Below are 24,260 nucleotides of genomic sequence, written 5' to 3'. Positions count from 1 at the left end.
AATGATATGTGTAAGTAGGACCTTGTATATCCCATATCTTTGTTGTCAAGATGACATTTTTCCCAACTTACCATCGAGAACCCAGTGCAACACAAATGCATTCCCACTCAAGTGGTGCTGAATGAAGAAAGATATCACCAAACTGTCTAAATTTACATGGAGAAGCTGGGTGCTCAGAATAGCCATCACAGTATTGGGAACAAAAACCAGAGAAATAGCAACTGATTTCCACATTTATTATAAATCTACTGCACAAAAAATATGTGGGCAGACTGGAAAACAGCCAAACAAGGAAACCAGACACCACATTTACAAATGGAGTCAAAAGATCTGTGACAAAGGTGGAAAGGAAATCTAAGCCAGAAAAAAGAATCCTTTCAACAGTGAAGACAGAGCAACTGATCATTCAGAGAAAAGCAAAAGGAATCTAGGTGCAGCCTTCAAAACCTTTCCCCAAACGGAACAAAAAAATGATCGACAGACCGGAAGATATAAAGGGAAATTGTATAACTCCTTACAGATATAACTGCAGAGAGTCTAGATATCATCTTTGTCGATAACCTTTAAAACAAAATACCAGAGACATGATGTTCCAGAGAGTGACTGACAAATTAGACTCAAGTTTCACACACGTAAAGGACAGTTTACAATGAAAGGTGAGCCAAATTTAGTGGGGAATGTAATATCTGGTAAAAAGCCAATTGCCTCTTTCTTTTTTAAAGTTTAATTTAATTATTATTTTGATATTATTGAAAATAGATATTTTTCTCACATAACACATCCATATTGCAGTTTTTCCCTCCCTCTACTCATTCCAGTTCCTCTCCACCTCTCCTACTATCCAGATCCATCCCTCTCAACCTCACCTCAAATGATCCTATTTGTACATATTCAAATGTTTGACTGATGCCTTGTTTTGGCTTTCAAGATCATTTTTATCCATAACAGAGAGTTTGAAGCCAGACTGGGTGGTGATATGAGAATGCCTCAAACAATAAAAAAATAAATAAATAAACAAGACAAAGCAAACAGCAGAGGAGATGCTGATTAGGAGAGAGGAAAGTGGAGCTGCCAAGCCATCAAACTGAAATGGATTTAGTTTAATCAGATCATCTGGTTCTATTATGTTTATATAAAAAGCTGAATTCTCAGTTATTAACTAAATGAAATAGAAAGAGACACTTTGTGTGTTTGCTCAATTTGTTTACAATATTTCTTAGGCCTTAAGTGACAACATTTGTTTCTTAGCTTTAAATTTGTTTTCATCTAGACATTGAGGAAAGCATTTAGCAACTGGAAATTGGTATCTGAGCAGAGCTTTGGGAAAATAAAGTATTAACAGGAATCTAAATGGGCAGAGATACAAAATTTGATTAAAAGAGGAATAGAGGTATGAAGAGAAATAAATTCAGGATAGTATTAATTTGGATATTTTTGGTTTATGTTAAATAGCCTAGCAGAAAATAAATTAGTAAAAATATAAACTGGAAAGAAAACTGGGGATAGAGAATAAGGATCTAAGAGATGACAAGAAAAGAGGAAAAGGAGTTTTTGGCAGGGGGAGAAGTGGGAAGAAGTAGAGGAAGAGAATGAATGATACCTAGAGGAATGTATGGGAATGTATCTATAATTTGCCAATCAGGGATGCTTGACAGCTGTCTAAAATACCACTTAGTGACACTTCTACACGTGTAAACCATAAGAAACATACATCCTCAGACATTAGACATTACTGCTTTGTGATAGTTGTACTTATCTCTGACAAACTGTGTGGTCTTGATTGTTAAGTAGAAGTTATTTCACTAATACCTGGATCATATACTATTTCGAATTAACTGGGAAGCTTAATATGAGTTAAATTTATTGTTAATTTATATGTTTTAATAGTAACACATCAAGTGAATCTTGCTAGAAGTTAATTTCAAATAACAGTAAAATAAGACAGTAAAATAAGATTTCTATTGAATGTTCTCTAAACAAATGCAATCCCACTTTGTTAAATCAATCACTAAGATGCTAAAAATCCTAGTAAAGTCCTTGATAAAACAATTTGCTTTTATTTTACAGAACCTTATTATCTTAGGATAACAATGTGTGTACGTCAGAGGAGGCGTAATGATGTCGAGCCTAAACACAATATTATCCTACAGAGCAGCTAGCTGGTTAATAGAAACATTTCTAGGAGTTACAGCCGTACAGTATTTTCCCTTAGGCCATAAATAATGCATTCCTTTGGTGTTTAATCCAATGCTGACAAGAAGAGTAATGAGTTGACATCCATATGGAGAATATTAACTATATTTCTAGCTATTGTTGCATCTAGATCTTTAGGGCTTTATTTATAGATGGCAATAAAATGAACAAAGAAATTAATATATTGAATCTTAAGCTATAAACAAAATCATGTGTGGTAAAGGCATCAAAATATTTTATCTGTGCAAATGAGGCCTGGTCTGATTAATAGGCCTGGTCTGAAAGAAGTAGGGTTTAATTATGGAGAAGGTAGCCATAATTTCCTGTTCGTGAATTTATCACATTGCAAGTAATTGAGATCCTGATGTTGAGTATTATTTAGGCAAGAAAGCATGGCACAGTGTTTAAAGTCTCAGTGTAAAAAAAAATATGTGTTCTGTTCTGAGCTGAGCTCTGCTGTTCTGTTTTCTGATCACCCATTTTGTAAGAATATTAGTTTTTTTTTTGGTTTTTTTTTTGTTTTTTTTGTTTTTTTTGTTTTTTTTTTGTTTTTTTGTTTTTTTGAGACAGGGTTTCTCTGTGTAGCTTTGCGCCTTTCCTGGATCTCACTTGGTAGACCAGGTTGGCCTCGAACTCACAAAGATCCACCTGGCTCTGCCTCCCGAGTGCTGGGATTAAAGGCGTGCGCCACCACCGCCCGGCGAATATTAGTTATTTTTATATTTCATAGGAGGAACCCTTAGTGTCCTGCTTTGGTAGTGCTGTTCTAAAAATAAAATTATACATCTTTCTAGAGGAATCCTCTGTCTTAAACCATTTTAGATTTAATAGTGTTTCCTCTTTCCATTTGCATCAGGTCTCAAGCTAACAAATGATCTTTTGCACTCTTGACCTTCACAAGCCTTTCAGGATTGTCATAGGTGAGAAAAACTTATTCAGTCCTTACAAACGAATAGTTTAAAGCATTCATAAGTAAATGAGCATAGAGGTTTGATCAATATCGTATGCTTTATAAGCACAAGAGAAAAGTTTCACTATTGCCAAAAACTCATTGCAAAGTTTATTCTGTTACTGAGGTAGACATTCCAGTAGAGGCAGTTATCCCCCTGCAGTCTGAATTGCATTTTAGTTTCAGGGTAACATTTGGCTACAATCGTACTTCATGGCTTATGAGATATTGTGACACTATGTAAGGATCTGGGATAGTCTTCACAACTTTATTCAGTTTCTCACAGAAATGCTAGTTCAATCTCCTGCAGAGATAAATCTATGTGGACTGTGCTATGGCAGAAAGTGAACTTAGTTTTGGTACTGCACTTGTAAGATAGCTTTGACACCATGACCAAGACAAATTATAGGAAAAACAATTTACTCATGGCTTACCATTTGAGAGGGTGAGTACAAGACTACCAGGGCCAGGAGAGTGGCAGCAGGCAGGCAGGCGTGGTGCTGGAGGAGTAGCTGAAAGCTTACCTATCAACAAACAGGAAAGAGAGAGAGAGAGAAACACTGGGAACCCATGTGCTTTTGAAAACTCAAAGCCCACCTTTGGTGACATATCTTCTTCAGGAAGAACATACCCCTAATCATTACCAAACAGTTCCACAAACTATGGACCAAGCATTCTAATATGTAAGCCCATAAGATTTTTTCTCATTCAAATCACAGCATGCCACTCTCTCACCCCCGGATGCGTATGGCCATGTTGTAATGCAAAATGTATTTAGTTGGAATCAAAAGTCCCCATAGTCTTTCACAGTCTCATCATAATTTACAAGCCCAAAGTCTCTTCTGAGACTCAAGGGGAATTCTTAATTGTAATTTCCAGAAAAATTAAAATGAGAAAACAACTTATATATTTTCAACATACAATGGCACAGGATATCTATTACCATTTCAAAAGAGAGGAATAGGAACCATAATGAGGAAATACTGTATGAACACAAGACTGAAACCCAGCAGGACAGTCTCCAAATCCTGTTGCTCTGTGTCCAATATAAAAGGGCTGAGTCAGCTCTTCCCTTAAAGCTTTTTTGTCTGCAAAACACTTCTCTTCCTTAGGTTGGTCACCCTTCCTGTCTTCAGTTCTCCCATGCAGGTATAACATGGATCTGGAAAATCCAGCATTCTGGGGCAGTCAATGTTCCACTTTCACAGTTTCACACAATGCCCACATCCCCCGCCTCCCCAACCTCCATGCATGGACTGACTAACTTGACTCTAACTTTTGCTTGTGCTAACGATGGTTTTCTGCCTCCCTCCTGAGTTACATTTGAACAAGCTTTACTTTGTTATTGCTCTTTAAGAACCAATAATTTCTTATATCTTTCAGCACAAACTTTGGCTCCAACATTAAATTTTCTGGCATTCTTTTTCTCCTTAAACTGTTTTATAATTCTTTTGCCCTGTTTCTCTCTCTCTTTTTCTTTCTTTCTTTCTTTCTTTCTTTCTTTCTTTCTTTCTTTCTTTCTTTCTTCCTTCCTTCCTTCCTTCCTTCCTTCCTTCCTTCCTTTCTTTCTTTCTTTCTTTCTTTCTTTCTTTTTTTTCTTTCTTTCTTTCATTGCAAACTTCTAACAACGGTGCAGTCGAGTTTATATTAAGCAATCTTGAAATATTCTGTGCCAATGAAATTACTCCAAACCTCTTCAGTTTAGTATCTGGTAGATTCTTACGACAAAGTTAAAAAGTAGCCAAATTCGTTGCCAAATTATCACAAGAATGATTTTTAGCCTTAGTTGACAATATTATTCCAATCAGAAAATTCTTGAACTGGGCCTCAGTAGTACAAATTGCTCTCAGCACTACTGATTTCCAAGCTCCTAGTTAGATGGCCCACTAAGCCCTGCTTATAGTATTCAACCACTTTCTTAATCTAAAATCCAAAAGTCTTCCACATTCCTCCAGAGACCCTGTGTGATCTGGCTCGACACAGCAGTAGCTCACTTGCTGATACCAACTTCTCTCTTAGTTACATTTCTACTGCTACGAAGGGACAACATGAGCAACTCAACTTATAGAAGAAACCGTTTACTGGGGGTTTCAGTTTCAAAAGATGAAACCATGGCCATCATGACAGAGAGTGTTGCAGCAGGCAGGCAGGTAGCACTGGAGCAATTACTAAAAAGCTTATTTCCTGATCCGCAAACAGGAAACAGGTTGGATGGGAAAGTCAATCTAAAGGTTTATGAAGCTAATTTAAAAAAATGAAAAGAGAGAGAAAGACAGAGTAAGAGACAGAAAGACAGAGACAGAGAGGAGAATGAACGGGCTATTGGAACCTCAAAGATGACACCTAGTTACATACCTCCTAATCCTTCTCAAACAGCTCCACCAGCAAGGGATCAATCATTCAAATGAATTAAATAATGAGGAATATTTTCATTCAAAGCACTCTAGGCTCTTAACAAGGAGTTATAAATAAAACAGATAGATAAAAGAATGACTTAAGAAATATCTCAGAAAATAGTTAGCACTCTTAGTAATTGGGGAAACACAAATTCACACTACTAAGATTTCACCTTACCCTAGTCAAAATGGCTGAAATTAAGAAAATAACTCATAAAGGGTGGTGTGGATTGGAGATTGGTAAAGGTGCAAACTACTGCAGTCACTATGGTACTCAAAGTAAAGAATTCTCAAAAAGCTAAGAACTAATCTAACATGATCCACTTATCACACCCCATGGCATATGCACAAAGAACTTGATGTCCTACTGTAGGGATACTTGCTCACTTTGCTCATTGCCAGTCTAGTAACAAAAGCTAGGAAATTAAAAAAGCCTAAAAGTGCTTTAATTGATGAATGGATAAAAATAAAATTAAATTAAAAATGTACACTTCATGTACAAATTCTCAAAGTTGGTGGGTAACATTGGTATTATCCTGTGTCATTATTCTATGTGACCTTTACATATGATATTATCTCTACGTGAAACCAATGGTCAAATAGATCACTTTGCTGGAAGAAATTGGAAAATATCAAAGTATGCAAAACAAGGCAGATATTACATAACAACCATAATATATATTTGGAACAATGAAAAGAAGAAAAAAAGACCTAAATTAGAACTATGAGTGACTGTGATAGGGGTCAGAAGGAAAATAAAATTATCTGAATATAGAAAACAGTAGATTAATCATAGATGTGTGGATAGTCATGATTCATATATTAAATGTGCATATATGCAAATATCATTGTGAATATGTACAATTAGAATGTGCTTTTTAAAAGCATAATATCAGACTGTTTTGCATTTCACTTCCCATTTGTAACTTGAATAGGCATTAAATGAAACAAGAATAAGTTAATGAGAAAATCAATTAAAAAGGGAATTACATTTACATGAGGTTTAATTTCAGATTTCATCTTATGAAGCAATAATTAACAACTACTATAGAATATATCATGAACAAATGCCACTTTGAAGTCAATGAAAGTTAACTATCCATCTAGCTTTTTGGGACATTCTGCTGGATTTTTCTTTCTCTTACGTGTGTGTGTGTGTGTGTGTGTGTGTGTGTGTGTGTGTGTGTGTGTATGTTTTTGTGTGTGTATCTGTGTGTGTATATATCTGTATGTCTGTGTATGTGTGCCTGAGAAGCAAATGATTTTGTGAGGTGTAATCATTGTGTGGAAGAAAAAGTAACGGAAATAATAAAATCATGCCATTATAATCTATATATTTTATCCAGTAAAAAATGCAGGCAAAGGTAAGATTGCCTTAACACTGCTAGTTGCGGAGTCTTACCTCACTCTCACACAAATATAGCCCAATCTTACACATTCAAGGTTTAAAGGAATTCCTTGCTTATTCTTCTTTCCCTCTCTACATGACCATTTTCCCATCCGTTATCCAGAGTTTCAGGACTGCTTCCTCCCTAATTAAAATTCTGTTCATAAATACCGTCAGGATTTTTAAGAAGATATAATCTTTTAACTTTTGCCTTCATGTATATTTGATTCCACTTTAACAGGAGTACTTGCTCTCCTTGGGGTTTAAAGACTTAATTCACTTAATAGGAATCAATCTGTGATTTGGGAAAGTGGGAAAACAAAGGAGAAAATTAGTCCATCAATGACAGAATCCGAAAGGAAGTTATGCCAAGGGGTAAAGTAATTAGTGCCATTGTGTTGTCAGACTTCCCAGTATTAGGCTCACACATAAGAAAGGGTTTTGAAATTAAGGAGTCCTTCTGGAACAAATTCTGACAGAACATACAGATTGGACTACCTTTTAAGATATTAATAGAAAGTGTGGAATGAGCATAAAATAAGAACAAAATCTTATTTGGTTCATTTCATGACTTAGAGAAACTTTCCAGATGATTATTGTTTGTTTAGCTATGGAAAGTATACAACAGCTATTTATTGAAGTACTACAAAATAATTGGTCCTTTTCCAACGCTGTCATTAAATTCAACCACAGTTCAAAGGGTACAAATAGAGTCTATGTATTAAGGAAGACTAACATATTCTTAGATGAGGGAATATCTCTGGTCTTTCCTTGTTTATTTTCTGCTATCTTACTTAATACGGACCAATATAATAATAAGTGGAAAACTCCCAAAAAAATTTACACATTGTAGATTGTGTACCATGGTGATATCCAGACTTGCCTCATTCTTTCTGCTCAGATAGGACGGAATAATCCCTTGTTGTCCTTTCTATGCTAAGAACTCAACCACTTATCAGACAATTATTAGGCACCTTGGTTACCAGTTTTACTGTCATTACTTTACATGGATTATGTACAAGATCCCTTTGGAGTCAGGTATACTGAGAATGTGAAAAATAATCTTCCCCAGGGAAGAGCACACCAAATCATTGTCTAATACAAAATAGTCAGCCTTAAAAATGTACATACATGAAACACTACACACATACTCATACTGCATAAGTTGTATCTTGTATTTAGAATATATATGTAAACATACATTTACATACATATGTGTGTATGTGTGTGTGTGTATGTATGTATGTATGTATGTAGAAATGATAAAATAACCATGAAATTGAACTATAGCAAAGGGAGTATATGGGAAGGTTTGGAGGAAGGAAAGAAAAGGAGGAAATGATATAATTATAATCTGAAAAAATACACATATTTGTAAGTCTCAAAACTGTTAGTAGTATTGCTTGCTAGCCAGATATGTCAAAAAGGGCCAAGGCTTATGACTCGTACATGGAATTTGAGAATGTGGAAGACCAATGCAAGCAGACTGCAGTCAGTTCTAGACCAACACGTACTGCAGAAATCCAGTAATAACAGCTTCCCCAACAACAACAACAAATAAAAAGCCAGAAAAAAATACTTCCCTTGAGTACAAAGTTAAATGTAAACTATTATATCATGACAGATACAGAGATTATGTTCCAATGATATTTACAACCATGAGCTGTTTTAACTGTCTCACTCTAGCAATGCTGTGATTAAACTGTCTGTGTAATCTACTAATAAGACCCTATTCTAGGTATGTAAGTACATTTGGAAACAGCACGGGGTACTTAGTACTACGCAACGTTGATAGGCTCACTCAGTGTCTCTGAACTTACTTCTTACAGCTCGTGGACCTAGAGATGTTGTTCTGGAGTGGTCAGAACTAAGTGCCTCAGTCAACATTTCAAGCAGAATCTCTGTGCTCCAGTTGTTGCAGCGATGTGTCTGACCATGCAGATCAGTCCACTGTGGGTACTTCATACCAGTACAGCCACAGAGAAGATGAACTCATAAACACAGAGACTACGTACAAAATGACATCCTCATCCTTTACCATGTCCAAAAATGACTTCTTTCAATTACCATTTTATTCTGAAAAAGTATTTCAAATTTGCCTCTTCACTAAAAGCCGAACATGTAAGAGGATTGTTGTGTGTGTCACCTTCCTGATTTCTTCCTGAAAGAATGTAAACATTTTAACTTTTCATGGGACTCTAGAGAGAAGACTGATGAGTATCATACATTAACCACTTTAGCTGAAACATCTTCATGCTTATCAGCTTAATTATACATTTCTTGGAAAAGGTCTATCTTATATGCAACACATGAGCCAATTCCCACTTAATCCAGTTTATCTGACTAAGGAAAATTAAACAAGGTTCAATATAAATAATACGTTGTCACATACATTAAATCATAGTAAGGAGTTGCATGGTATTGTATGACCAGTGACCAGTGAAAAGGTTTTCAGATAAAACACAAGTAGTGTATTGATCTCAGCAGTTCACAAATGCTTAAAAATAAGTAATCAACTGCATATGTTTGATATAGAGAATAGATCAATCGATAAGAAATTTACATGTTCAAATGATTTAAGAAGATGGTTGGAGTTGTGCTAGAGGTGAGGAAGGTTGGGATTTCTTTGAACATTTGTACTTGAAGAAGAAATGGTTCAGAAAATTTAGTTAAGATTTGGGTTGGGATGTAAAAAAATGAATAATATTTCTTGACTTAATGTTCATATAAGGCTACATTTAGTTGTGGAAAATACTAAGGAGAATAAGATACAAGTTCAATAGGTTGTAATCTGAAGGTAATGATGTGAGCTATGTTTATCTACAGTGTTGTTATTCTATGGGAAACAATGTATGTTTAAACAAATAAATGAACATTTTTATCTTCATAGAATTACTCAAGGTAGCTTCATTGCTAACCATAAGACATGAAGCATTATCATGTAAGCATTTAGATATGTTTATATATTTAATTATATAAAGGTAAATTTAAGATTGAATTTCTTGATCTGTATAGATAGCTTGGTCGTTAACAGCGATTGCTGGTCTTGCAGAAGATCTGGATTTGTTTCTCAGCACCTGCATAGTGGCTCACAACTATTTGTATTTCCAGTTCCATGGAATCTGGCACATTCTTCTGGCCTCAGGTGATACTAGGCTAGTCATGCATTTTGTTCATAGAATATGTGAAGAAGAAGTACATATATAAATGAATATAACTAAATATTTAAAACAATATATTCCATGAAACAATTAGCATTATCAATTTTATAAATTCACTATCAAATTGACTTTTTAAATATTTGAATATGTAGGACAGAAAAGTAAAAGTCTTATACAGTCAGGTAAATTATTTTAATAGAAGAAGCAAGCTAAGCTCTCATTCTTTGTTTTTCTTGATCTTTTTCTATACTATTTTGCAACCTGAATTGCTACAGTTACTTTGTTAAATCATCTATCTTGCATCAAAAGGAGTATATTCTTAAGCAAAGTGAATTCTCTTGTACTTTTCTGAATATTGAAGTCTTACATTACCATTTATTCATGAATAAACGTAAAATAGCATACATCTGACACATTCATAGCAGGTCATATTGAAAAAAAATTACATATAAAGGGGAAGGATCATAAGAAGTAGTGAAGGAATGGAGAAGTATCAGAGAAGTATAAAGGGAGAGTACATTTTGTTATATCGGTCTTTAATGTTGTCTTAACAATTATATTTCATCATGACTCTATGAGCACTGATTATACCCCAGGATGCAGTTAAACATTTCACAGAGTAATGTAAGAAAAGATGAAAAAAATCTCCCTGTAAAATTAAAATCAGAAATATCAGTGGAAATGGTTTCTTCTTGCAAATCCCTTGCTTTGTACACCCTGATTTCATTTTGTTTTAAATTATAGTAGCCGTTGAGAATCCAGTAACATTCATGCTCAGCCTCTCAATTATCCTTGATTTTAAATATCACTAACCCCAGTTTCTCCTTCTTTTATGTTGCACATTATAATATTTCTACTCTCTATAAATTCGGTATGTAGAAAGTTATACATATACTTATGTTTCTCTGATACCATCTACATTTCTTTTTCCTGAGTAAAGCAAAAAATAAATTTGCTTCCTGTTTATTTCAACAATGACTACTTTTTGAGATTGTTTAAAATACCAATGGAGGCAAAAGAAGATTCATTTCATTGTAATTATTTTTGTTCTTTTCACACTGATTACTTTTGGAAAACTCTGGGACAGAGGGGATTACGTGACTTTATAGTGGATTTCATTTTTAATAGATTATAATTTATGTGTTTCAATATTATATTTCATGCTTCATAATATGTCATGCTCACAGATAACTGTTAAATGTTTTTGACAAGCAGAGCTTCTCAAAGGTGACTGTGGAGAAGAATCTGTCGTGCCTGGACAATGAGCCAAGTGATGCTTAGAACAGCTCCTTTCTCCAGCTAAAGAGGCTAGCCTCGATTGCATTTTCTATGAGGGTAGTGGCCTTTTCTCATCTCAAGGTAGTGCACCTAAATCTAATTCACCACAGGCTCCAATATCCAGAGAAGGAGGACAGCTGCTACCTAAATTTAACTTCAAATTTCCTTGCTAACATAATATCCAGGCTGACAAACGTGTTCTCTTTTTGATGACAAGAAGGAAAGCACCGTGAGGAAATGCATGCTGCTCTCCAGCAGAGTGCCATGGCTGGCTTTACGTGACTCTCATCACACTGAGAGGGGGTGACACAGCCTCCCCACCTTTCTTCGCACGGTTCTTTAACATGTATGCTTCTCCAAAAGAAGTTTTTTTTTTTTCTTTGTAAGACAGTATGTACAAAACCAATATCACATCCCAGCATGGAAAATAGAGGTGGGCATACAATCCTATTTCAAGATGTGGAGCTATTGAAAATTATTAACTGCAGGAAAGTTGAGAACCAGTTTCCTTCTCCAAGAGTGACCACTGGTAAACCAACCTCTCTCCAATGGAAGATCCCACATTGAAGAATATTTGACAAATAGGTCTTGAAGGAGGTTTGTTTTTTTTTTTTGTTGTTGTTGTTTTGGTTTGTTTGTTGTGGCACAAAATTGAGTGGAAGGAAAAAGGATGGATTGAGGAAGATTTAGAGATGAGTATGCGCATCAAAATATATTCTATGAAACTCTCAAATAATAATATTTTTAAAAGTTTAATTTTCCTTAATGTGTACTATTAAAAAATTTTCTTCTTTCATTTTTCATCTCTTTATTTTTCATTGGTGAAAATAACAAGGATTTTCCTTATAAACGTTAGAAGCATGTTTTAAATATGTCAACTGATTTAGTAAAAATGCATGAACATTGATGGTAAGGAGATAAGTCAATGACTTAAGTTCTTGCTGAACATGTGTGAAGGTCTGAGTTTAGAAATAATGTAAAGCCAGACAAGCAGCACAAGTCTATAGTCCCATTGTTCCTCAGTCAGTAGTGAGGGGGGCTAACACGGGTTACCGTGACAACGAAGTTTCTGTATTGCCCCTAGCTTAAATGCAATGGATACAGTCAACCACAGACTTAGACCTGTTTCCCGAGATTTTGTCTGTGTTGTGATCTGATGTACAATGGAGTGGGGCATTGGTTCAGAGGCAGGGTTCACATTCAACTGGTAAGAATGGATCATGGAGGTTCCTGGCCGACTCCTGAGGAGAGAAAGGGAGGCCCTCAGAAGAGGAAGAGGCAGGCCCGGGAGTTGCATGGCTCTGTTGAGCAGGGAAGTGAACAGTGGTGTGTTGTGGTTGCTTGAGGCTCTCTCAGGTTTATATCCTTAATATGTATCCCCGAATTTTATTTTTTTTAACAAACAATGAAAGAAAGCCCAATACAGACCTCTAATCCTGCAGCAAAAATAAGTCTTCCCTTGCTTAAAAGTTGTTCATCTGATGTATTTTGCCATATAGGAGGAATCAGGAGCAGTTAAGAATAGACATTACTGAATGATAACCTTTCTCTTCTCTAGATGTGTTTCAGTGCCACATTTTGCATCTACATAAAAAGAATATGGCAAGACTTCCTTTGAAGAAGAACTTATTTTGTTATGAATATTTATCATCTGTAAAAGTAGCAGAGTATTACAGCTGTTAACAAAAACAAACGACATTCACACAGAAGGAAAGTAGCAAAATATCTCTTCCCTGGGCTTGGTTCCATGAGTCATATTATGATGCTTGTCCACAGGCATGTTAATGATGTTTTTAGAAGAGTACCTTTCTTCTCTAAGGCTAAGGCCCACATAGTCACTGTGGAATCTGTTCGTAGGCAAAGGTTACTTGTTCAGTTAACAATGAAATTAAATGCAGTTTTGTACTTGTACCAAATGAACATTCGCAGATAACTGCTGTTTGTGCTATTCATGTTTGGAAGTAGCATAAAGTATTTTATCATTTATGTTTCTGTTACAAAATTATATACAAGATCATATGGAGAGCATTGTTTGAACTCTTTTAAATGTGTCTTAAATAAAAGGACATACAATAATAATAAAAAGGCATCATTGGGTCTGGGTACTATTTCAGCCATTAGAGCACTTGTTGTTCTTGCAAGGGACCTGGGTTCAACTCCAGAAACCACCATGATGGCACACAACTGTCTGTAATTTCATTTCCAAGAAATCTGATTCCCTCTTCCAGCTTCTGCAGGTATCAAGTATGCACATGGGACATTTATGAGCATTCTGGCAAATCACTCATACACAGGAAATAAAAATAAACATTCTTTTAAAAAAAGACATAACTTACCTAGTATATTCCTGATATTTTCATACCTTTAATTATTTCTTAATTGGGTGGACAGGGGGAAAAACACAATTTGTCTTCATGTTCTTTTATTTTTCTGACTTTGACTCAGAAGGTTGAGAGGGACTTAGTTAATAACAAACTGTGATGAATTTTAGAGCTTCTAATCTTGTTGTGTCACTTCCAATTAAAATTAAATCCCATGTTCAACTGTTTTGGATTGTCTCAATAATTAAGTATAATGAAGTCGTTGAATGTTTAACATATTTATACAAGTGCCATTTGTGTCCAATAAAGTGGAATGGGTAAATATGACCTACAGTCTTCGATATTTATTTAGTGAAGTATCTCATTAATCACTAATTGTTGGGAAGGAAGAGCACAAAAAACATGTAATAGTAAATATTGTCTGGAGTAGTTTGAATAAGAGTGGTCCCCACAGGCTTGTAGATTTGAATACTTTCTCTCCAGTTGCTGTAAGTGTTTGAAAAAGTTTAAGAGATATGGTCTGATTAGAAGGGGTCACTAGGGGGTGTGCTTTCAGGTTTCAAAAGCCCACTCCATTTCCAGTCAGCGCTCTCTCTCTCTGTCTCTCTCTGTCTCTGTCTGTCTGTCTGTCTGTCTCTCTCGTCTCTCTCTGTCTCTCTCTGTCTCTCTCTCTGTCTCTCTCTCTCCCTCTCCCCCCCCCCCCCCCTCTCTCTCTCTCTCTCTCCCCCTCCCATTGCCCCTGTTTGTGGATAAGATGTGAGCTCTCAGCTGCTGCTCCAGCGTCATGCCTGTGTTCCTGCCTGTTTCCAACCTCCCTGCCATAATGACATTGAACTTTAACCCTCTGGAACTAAGAACCCCAATTAAATGTTTTCATTTATACACTTTCTTGGTAATGATGTTTTGTTTCAGCAATAAAAAAGTACCTAAGACACTGAAGATGATTTGGGCATTCAATGTGAAATTGATATTGCAGCTTCCATTAGGGGAATCATGTTCAATGAGTGCCTATCAATGCTTCCTTGAGGACAGAACTTTGATCTTTTTGCAGAAGTCCACACAAGATAATATATCGAGAACATGTGGTTCCTTCTTCTACAGTTTAATTATAGCAATTATAAATGTAAATGATACTAACCTTAAACAGGTACTTCAGTAAATGCATGACCTGTGAAGCCAAACTGAACCCAGTGACCATAAAAATATGTACTTTGTGTCAGGATTTGTAATCACATTGTTTAATTTGCTACTTATCACTGAGAATTACATTCACTTTTCTTTTATGCAAGGTTCTACAACCTTAGCTAAAGCATAGCTAGTCAAGTTTGGAAACTTTGGACTGTGTTTTATATCATATTATTTTGGAAAATTACAATATCTGATTACATTCAGGTTACAAATCCCATATACTGCAAAATTGTTTTCCTCTTAGATGTTGCTAAGTTATGAAACTTATTGTAGCAACATATATGTATCAGAGTCTAACAAGGGTTGTAAATTTATACAAAGAGCCATTTATTTTGGAATTAAATTGAATATTTGGTAGAAGAATTGGGAGTTATAAAAGTCTAGAAAAGGAATTTATAGGAAGTTTTAAACTTCACAAAACAGTCCCTTAGAAGTACTGGTGCATATGGAAAACACACACACACACACACACACACACACATATATATGTACATATACATACATGTATATATGTGTGTGTGTATATGTACATATACATGCGTATATATGTGTGTGTATGTATATATGCATATATGTATATAAAATGTTAGACCCTAGTACTAACATTTAGAAATCAAGCATGCTGTCTACAAAGTGCTTACACAATGCAATTTAAAGTTATTCATGTTAGATTTGAAATAATCTCCACGATTCATTTAATGGTAGGATTTGAATAGTTAGATAACATATCCATTTCTTTTTCCAATTTTATAAATTTGTCCTAGCACGGTATTAAGTTAGAATATTGCCTGTTGAATAAATTAAAATACTTAAAATTTCTAGGATTCATTTTATGGTAATGTACAATGAGAATAATAAGGTCCAATTTTTAATATTGATGTAAGCATTAAAAATCAATAAGAGGATTATTACAAAAGTGCCCACTAAAAATTGTTGAATAACTTATAATCTCATAATGATTGCTTTTTAAGAAATTCACTCAGTGTGTATTTAATGAATACTATGCCACAGCATTTTTCTAAACACCGAAAAGTTAAGAATGTAAAGTCACACAATTCATGATATTATAATCATAGAGAGACATTAAAAATAGTGTGGGGTATTGCCTAGAGAAATTAAGCTTCAAACGCTTCCTTATAAACCAGTAACATATTAAACTTTGGCAAATTACTTATCAGGTCTGAATTTTGTGTCTTCTTTTTGTTTGTTGAATTCTGGGAAAATACTTTTTCACTCTTCTTGTTACAAGAATCATACTACTCAAAGGAAATATTCAAAAGCATTATCTTTTGCTCTGTGGAAGAAAATGTAAATCTCTTATTAAAATGGACTTAATGGCACTCAACATATTCCATATTTAAATTCTAAGGAAAGTAGCTGGTTACAAGACAACTCCAGTTCATTGCCTGCACCACTCACATACCGTTTCTTTGAAGTGCAGACACACAGGCTGCTTCTCAAATGCTCTGCTCAAGCACTGCAGCCAGCTTAACAGCCTGAAACTAAAATAAAGAGAAGCCAAAGAACATTCTAGGGAATAGATAGCTCTATTTTATCAACACAAAGTAAGCAAGCAAACTATACCCATCAAATTTTACCACCCCAAGGAAGAAGTCTCCATACCTCAATTAATTTTAATGGAAAAGGTGACTACTTGAGACAAAAGATTGCACAAAACTTTGTGTGCAAGTGATGACATTTCACAACACCTTCATAAATACCTCTCGAAGAAGAGTCCATGTATCATTTGAAAGTATATGTCAGTGTAGTTTCATCTAAACCAAATGGCATTTTCAAAAACTTTTATATCTTTATTTAATGGTTTCTTCCAGCACTGTAAGTATTAATAGATTATCAGATTGAAAGATGTTTGCTCTGACCTTCACATAGATCCATTTCTCCAGAGGTTTAATGTCTCTTACCAAGTAAGAGAAGAACATTAGGTGATTTCTCACTTCTCTATGATTCTATACTGCCTTTGTGACAGACAAATGATAAATCAGTTGGTATATAAAACTCTAAATAGTGAAAACAGAATGCTTCCTGTATTTGTTTGACATCTTAGTTCATAATCCTCTGTGAGAACACATAGATATCTTAGTTCTACATGCAGGTCCTCAGAGAAATTTGTTCATTTGTTATTAAATTAGTGGAGAAAAAAGAAATATAATTGAACACATATGAGTATATATAGAATGTATATATTCAAATTTACACAAACAGCTCATACTCTGGCTCAGATTTTTAACATGGAAAATATTATAAAATTATAAAAGTAGGAGAGAAGGGGGTAGATATGCTGAGAATTTTTTAAATGAAATTCTAATAACTGTCTGAACAGGAGATGAACAAGGACAAAACCAGTAGACAGGCCAAAGTAGTCAGGGGAAAGATTATGATGTCTGTACACTACATAAAGAACTACTGGCAACTAAGGAATGGTGAGCTAGAACAGGGAGAATAGTCTTCTGCAGGGTATCAATTGGCTAGCTAATACCAAATGGTGAGTCCTGGAATCATACATAGAAGGAACATTATACATATACATATGTACACATAAACATATATGCATATAGTGACAATTAATGAAAATAGAGGTCATGGAAGTGGAAGAGAGCAAGGAGGGACGGGGGAGGGATTCGGAGGAGGAAAATGAAGGGGCAAGTGATGCAATTCTACTATAATATCAAAAAATAAAAGAAGCTCTAGCCCAGTAGAGTATGAAAAATGTGACTAAGTAAATGTGCACCCAATCCCAGGATCCAAGATGTAGACAAGATCAAGAGGTAAAGATATAAGAAAAAAATCTGCCAGAAAAAAAGTTGTCAAGAAATTTAAATTAATATAAGAATAGACAAGAAAGAAAACATAAAATTCAAGGAGAGCAGCAGGTTTGGCAGAGTAAGAAAGTTTAACAGGAAGAAAAGTCAGTGGTGGAGGAATGTTTGTCAGAAGAAGGGACGGTGTTTACTGGAGGAAGGACTACGGTGCAGTAGAGGAGAGCAGCTGGGGAACAGGGCTTCTTGGGGCAGAATTATGCTCTGTAACTTACTGTAGTTTCCAACAGTCTCAACGGCTTGTCTTCCTTATCAAGGCATCAATAGTAATTTGTGCCTTCAGTGTCTTCACAGGTCCACCATACCTAAAACATCACTATGTACAAGATAAAAGGGAAAGGATTTGTTTGCATGTTTATGTGTTTGTTGCTAAGGACACTATTCTAGTACTATTTCTGTTGCTGTGAAAAAAACAATGTGACCAGAAAACACTGGGGAAGAAAAAGCTCATTTGGCTTACAAGACCAGGCAGGGTACAGTCCATTACTGAGAACGAGTCAAGGAGTTTTAGGTTGAGTGGTGAGTAAATGTTCTTCATAGGGTGAGTTATCTATATAAAAATAAAAGCACGGTCATTTGGATTTGAAAGAGTGCTGGCTGAATCCCTGACGTTTTAGTGCAGTACATAGAAAGCAGTGGGAGGCTATGTTTTTATTTAGCATATTTTGGTTGTTTCTGTAACTAAACTATTATCTGGGCAATCTCAAACAGTGTGAACTTTTCTATCTCTGAGTCATGATTATAACTTCATGTTTTTAAGTCCCTGTTTTCTTCCATTCTTCCTACTTTCAGGAAAATGGAGAATATGGGACAACTTTTAAATTTCAATCACAGGGCATATTAGACATGACACCCTTTATCAATTTTCTCTTGGAAGAGACCAATAAACTTCCATATTTAAGCCAGGCTATCTCCAAACTCTTTAATACTTATATTAACTCCTAACACACAAGCAACAGAACCTAGGAGGATTTGCTTTTAAAGTGTTAAGAAAACTTCTCAACACCAATAGAAGGGAATTTGATAATACATATCAACAGCCGTAAACATTTTCTTCAAACCATTCTCCCTTTAGGAAGCAGTATTGAAATAAAATTAACAAACAAAAGTCTCACACAACTGAAGCAATGTGTGTGATAGGAAAAAAGAAAATCCAGTGTCTGCTCAACCACAGAATATCTAAGTTGTGCCTTACCACCTGTGTGAAGGTGCAAGGGACAACTGTCATCTCTGCATAAACAGCTCTGCTTCCCTTTAGTAGGAAGGCCTTCCACTGGGGATTTGACCTTCCCCCACTGAGCTCTGTTTCTCCTGTGTTAGCATATATTTGGTCCTTAAATGATCCTCAGGAGCATTGTTGGGAAAGTGCTGCTTAATTAAAGTACAAAACAAACATATTCGGTTTCTTTTATTCTTCTCTTATACGTTACATCCCCAAGGCAGTTTCCCCTCCTTCTGCTCCTCTCAGTTTCTTCCCCCACCTCTCCATTCCCCTAAATCCACTCCTCTTCTTTTTTTTGCCTTCAAAAAAAAAAATCCTCCCAGGCTTTTCCACAGAACATAGTCTAACAATTACAGTAAATCTAGGCACAAGCTCTCATAATCAAGGCATTCTATAAATTCTAGCTTTGCTTTCTTCTTTTTGGGAAATATGTTCTTCCCTCATATAACCCATGCAGACCATAGTTTCCCCTCCCTCCACTCCACCGAGTCCACCCTGCCCTCAACTTTTCCTCTCCCCCAGACCCATCCCCCCTTCATTTTCCTACCAAAAAAAGCAGTCCTTCAAGAGACAACAGCCAAACAGGACAAAAAAGATACAGTAAGACAAAGCAAAAGCCTTCATAGAGAGACTGTACAAGGCAACCCAACAGGAGGAAAAGAGTCCCAAAAGCACTCAAAAGATTCAGAGACACACAAGCTTCCACTGTTAGGAGTCTTACACAAACACCAAGCTAACAGCTGTAACATATATGCAGAGGACCTAATGCAGACCCATGCAGGTCCTGTGCTTGCTTCCTCAGTCTCTGTGAGCCCATATACACCGAGTTTAGTGGATTCAATGGGCCATGTTCTCTCTCCTTCTCTTCTCTGGGGTTCCCAGATCTCCTAGGGAATGGTCAAAGCCCCCTTCCACATCTCCTAGGGGATGGAATTAGACTCTCTGCATAATGTCTGGATGGCCGTGGTTATCTGGGTAACTCTACAAGCTATCACTCCTGATGTATTTCAGGCTCATTGTCTCTCACTTAAGTACTTAACAAACTGACTACTGCTGTGGAACAATCCTTTTCTACACTATGAATATGTATTACTCTCATTTACTAATAAAAAGCTGATTGGCTGATATCTGGGCAGGAAGAGATTGAGCCCAAGATCCAGACTTTGAGAATTCTGGGAAGAGGAAGGAGAAGTCAGCCACTTGGCTAAACATAGATAAGAATTATGGGTTAATTTAAGTGTAAGAGCAAGTTAGTAACAAGCCTGAGCTATCAGCTGAGCATTTATAAGTAATATCCTTAGGAATAATTATTTGGGAAGCGGCTGCCGAGTATTTGGGAACAGGTGGTCAGGATAGGAAATGTCCATTTACAGAATACACACTGCAGTAAATAGAGTTGATTTGCCAGGTGGTCTTTTTATTGCACCTGATTTACAAGATCAATCTTTTTTTTTGTTTTTATGGCCACTTTATTCTTTTTAATTTTTTTGTGTTATTATAATTACATCATTGCCTGCTTCCCTTTCCTCCCTCTAAACCCTCCCTCCCATATACGCTCCTTGTGCTCTTTCAAATCATGGATTTTTCCCATTAATTATTGTTAGAAGCATATATATATATATATATATATATATATATATATATATATATATATACACACACATGTCTGTGAGTGTGTGTGTGTGTGTGTGTGTGTGTAGTGTATGTGTGTGTGTATGTGTGTGTATACATACGTATTTGTAAATACGACCTGCTCAGTCTATATAATGTTACTTCTATGTAAGTTTTCAAAACTGATGATCTTTTAATATTGGATAACCAATTGGTATGCTCTTCCCTGGGTAAGACTTGTTCTCCCCAACTCAGCATTTCTAAGTTGTCTACTGTTTTCTGTGGAGTTCTATTGCCATGTCATTATTCAGCTCATGTTCAGTCATTTGGGTTGGTGAGACTTTATGGGTGAATCTTTTGATATTGCTAGGAGACACCATCTCACTGGGAACTTTCTGTGAAAACTGTATATTTCAAAATGTGATGTTGTAGAAAGATAAATATGCATCAAAGAGAGAAACACATATTTTTATGTTGTACTTTTGTTTCAAATGAATTTCTAATTAAAAAAAAAAAACATTGATGGTATTAGCCCTCAAGTCAATTTATCAGAGATTGAAAAAGAACTATTTCTCTTTAAAGGCAGATTCAAGGGTTAGAGTAGTGGCTCGGTACTTAAGAATACATACTACTTTTGAGGAGGATTCAAGTTTCCCAGCACACACGCTGGGTTGCTTACAACTATCTTTAACTGCAGCTCCAGAGGATCAGATGGCCTCCTCTAGCCTCTGCAAAAACCTAAACACACCTGAACAAATCCAACTACCCAGAAACATAAAATCATACATTTAAATGAAAACAAAAAGATAGATATTTTAAAAACAGGTTTAAGTTACTTGGGGAAATGTAATTACCATGGAATGTATTAAAATGTACAGGTTTAGTTACATCCAATGGAGACAAATTAAATTTTAGGACCAGAGAGAATTCCTGTTGTTAAATTCATTGGAAGATATTTTTAAAAACATTGTTGTTATCATATACCTTTATCAAAATACTACCATTATAAAATGTTATTTTCCTCCTTAACATATCTGAAATATGGATGTATTTTAACATTCATTTTATCTTGTTACTGTCAGTAATGAAATAGTAGTAACTAAGATGTCATTTCCTGACTATATATAGATATGTCATAACTGTTCAAGTTATTATCTTACAGTTTTAATTATTTGCATTACTGACACTACATGAATGAAATTAATTTCCTCTCACTGACACTAAAATTTGACAATACAATTTAGAATTGTAAATTTATAAAGTAATGAATTAGAGGAAACAATACTAAATGGAAAAATAATTGATAAAAATGACATGTTAAAAACAGAGTTAAAAAAAACAAAAGAAAATCATTATTTCAGTGCACATCACATCCCATTTTATGGTGAATAAAAATATAAAATGCACACCCTTAAATGAATTTGGTTTACAAGCATCTGGCTTGTTGCTTAATTAAAAAATGCAAAGGAGCACCCATGAAGTCACGAAGTCATGTCAACTGTTCTGTTTCCGTGGTGGATTCTAACTGAAGAAAGTATTTGAACCAAAGCCAAGTTGGATGTATTTTGTTCTTTATTAGTTGTATAATAAAGGTGCCAACAATTAAGATGTTTTTTCACTGGCTGAAAAATAGAAATATGAATTTTAAAACATGGAAGTGAAAGAACATTTCAAATTTGCTTAACTGTAAAACCTAGTGTTGTCCTAGTTTCCAGTCTCCCTGGGAGTGCAGATTATCACTAAATCAAAGCCTTACACTATTTCACAGTCTTTGTGTACACAGCTGCCTGCACACACACATATACATATAAACTCTCTATTTATGGATAGATGCTTATTTTCTTATATGCACAAAATTCACTCAATTTTATATTCTCAAATGATTATTTTGTGCATGATATTTAAGAATAATTTCCAAAAAAAGATATAGATATATTTTACCTCTAAAACAGCCTAGCATAAAATTGGAATATTGTTCAATATTAGAAAACCACTTCTTTTGTATTTATTTCAAAGACATCTCTAATGCCATAAATATCCACACTGCACTAACTACATCTTGCAGTAACTGAAGCATTTCAGATCAATACAATAGAATGCAATCATTCTGTTTTTTTTTACTTAACATTTAATAAAAATTCAAACTGTAATTTAATCCTACTCTCCTTCAAATGGATGACCTCTTTTTTTCACTGTTATTTCATGTATATATGTGTGTATGTATGTATATTTTTTTAGCTGAAAATAGTTTCTCTCTACTCCTCCCAGTTCCTCCCTACCCATTTGGACCCCCCCCCCCTTATGCCTCCATCAAAAAAACAAGTTTCTAAGGGATAATAGTAAAATTAAATATAGAATAATAAAATAAGACCAAAACAAATGCATCAGAATAGGATAAAACAAACAGAAGGAAAAGAGCCCAAGAAAAGGCACATGAAACAGATACAAATACAAAGACCAACTCCTTTGCACACTCGGAAATCTTATGAAAGCACTAAACTGGAAGCCATAGTATATAAACAAAAGACCTCAATAATAAAAAGAGAAAAATACATGTGATAGTTTGAATGTAATTGGCCCCCACAATCTCATAGAGAGTGACACTATAGGAGGGCTGGCTTGATAGGAGTTATATGGCCTTGTTGTGTGTCAATGTGAGGGGGGGCTCTGGGGTTTCCTATATGCCAGTGTCTCAGGTGACATCCTGTTGCCTGCAAGATGTAAGACTCTCAACTACTACTCTAGCACCATATCTGCCTGCATGCCACCATGATCCCCATCATGATGATAAGGCACTGACATTGAAATTGTGAGTCCCCTCAATTAAATGTTTTCCTTATAAGAGTTGCCATGGCCATGGTGTCTCTTCACAGCAATAGAAATCCTAACTAAGACAATATATATGTGTGTGTGTGTGTGTGTGTGTGTGTGTGTGTGTGTGTGTGTGTGTTGATATTTATTTGTGCTGAAATGTGGTGGTATTTTATTTCTGCTTTAATAAATAAAGCTTGCCTGGAAATCAGAAGATAAACTAAGCCATTATAAGTAAACACAAGTGACGCAATGTTAGCACACACCTTTAATCCTATCACTTGGCAGATAGGGATCTCTCTGGATGTCTGTGAGTTCAAGGCCACACTGGAGACAGAGCCAGGTGTGGTGGCACACGCTTTGAATTCCAATACTAGTTAACCATGGAGGTCTGGAGGTCTGTACAGACAGACAGGAAATGACAGAGCTTGGTAGGAAGAAGTGGTGTAGCTGGACAGAGAGAGCAAATCAGATGGCAGAACAGCAAGGCATATAGGCATGGGTAAACAGGACGTATCTTGCATTTGGAAGCTGCTGAGTTGGTGAGGTAAGGTTAGCTGTGGTTTTCTCTATTTCCCTGATCTTTCTCAGGCTTTGCCCCTATATCTGGCTCCATGTTTTTGTTTTTGTTTTTTTATTTAATAAGACTTTTTAGAAATTCATCTACATGTATATGTAAATGAAATAAAAAATGAGGTAAAATGAAAAAATTAATATGAAGTCCTGAGATGACACTGAGTTCACTTTCTGTTGGCCACCCACTACTGTGGCCTACTTTTAAGGGTTGTTTGTTTCCCCAGTAAGACTATCTTGGAGAAAACTAAGTTTTCATTTATAAATGGTTGTCAGTTGAAGACAGATTCTAGGTTAAGGATGGGGCATTTGTTTACTTCTTTCAGCCCTAGG

At 35.5% G+C, this 24,260-nt stretch overlaps 1 long non-coding RNA gene across 2 annotated transcripts in view; it reads right to left on the bottom strand.

Annotated features, from left to right (window-relative positions):
- LOC131921835 (uncharacterized) overlaps nt 1-18,037 on the bottom strand; it is a 37,456-nt gene extending 19,419 nt beyond the window's left edge. For both annotated transcript variants that reach the window (XR_009382112.1, XR_009382113.1), the window contains exons 1-3: nt 17,926-18,037; nt 16,297-16,375; nt 3,577-3,666 (exon numbers count right to left, since the gene is read on the bottom strand). This is a non-coding gene — a long non-coding RNA (uncharacterized LOC131921835). The remainder of the gene's footprint in view (nt 1-3,576; nt 3,667-16,296; nt 16,376-17,925) is intronic.
- Between the last annotated feature and the right edge of the window lie 6,223 nt (nt 18,038-24,260).

The sequence above is a fragment of the Peromyscus eremicus genome, chromosome 11 (genome assembly GCF_949786415.1).
Source record: "Peromyscus eremicus chromosome 11, PerEre_H2_v1, whole genome shotgun sequence".
Classification (NCBI taxonomy): domain Eukaryota; kingdom Metazoa; phylum Chordata; class Mammalia; order Rodentia; family Cricetidae; genus Peromyscus; species Peromyscus eremicus.
The sequence above is the reverse complement of the archived record's forward strand: the minus strand, read 5'-3'. Positions and strand labels throughout refer to the sequence as shown.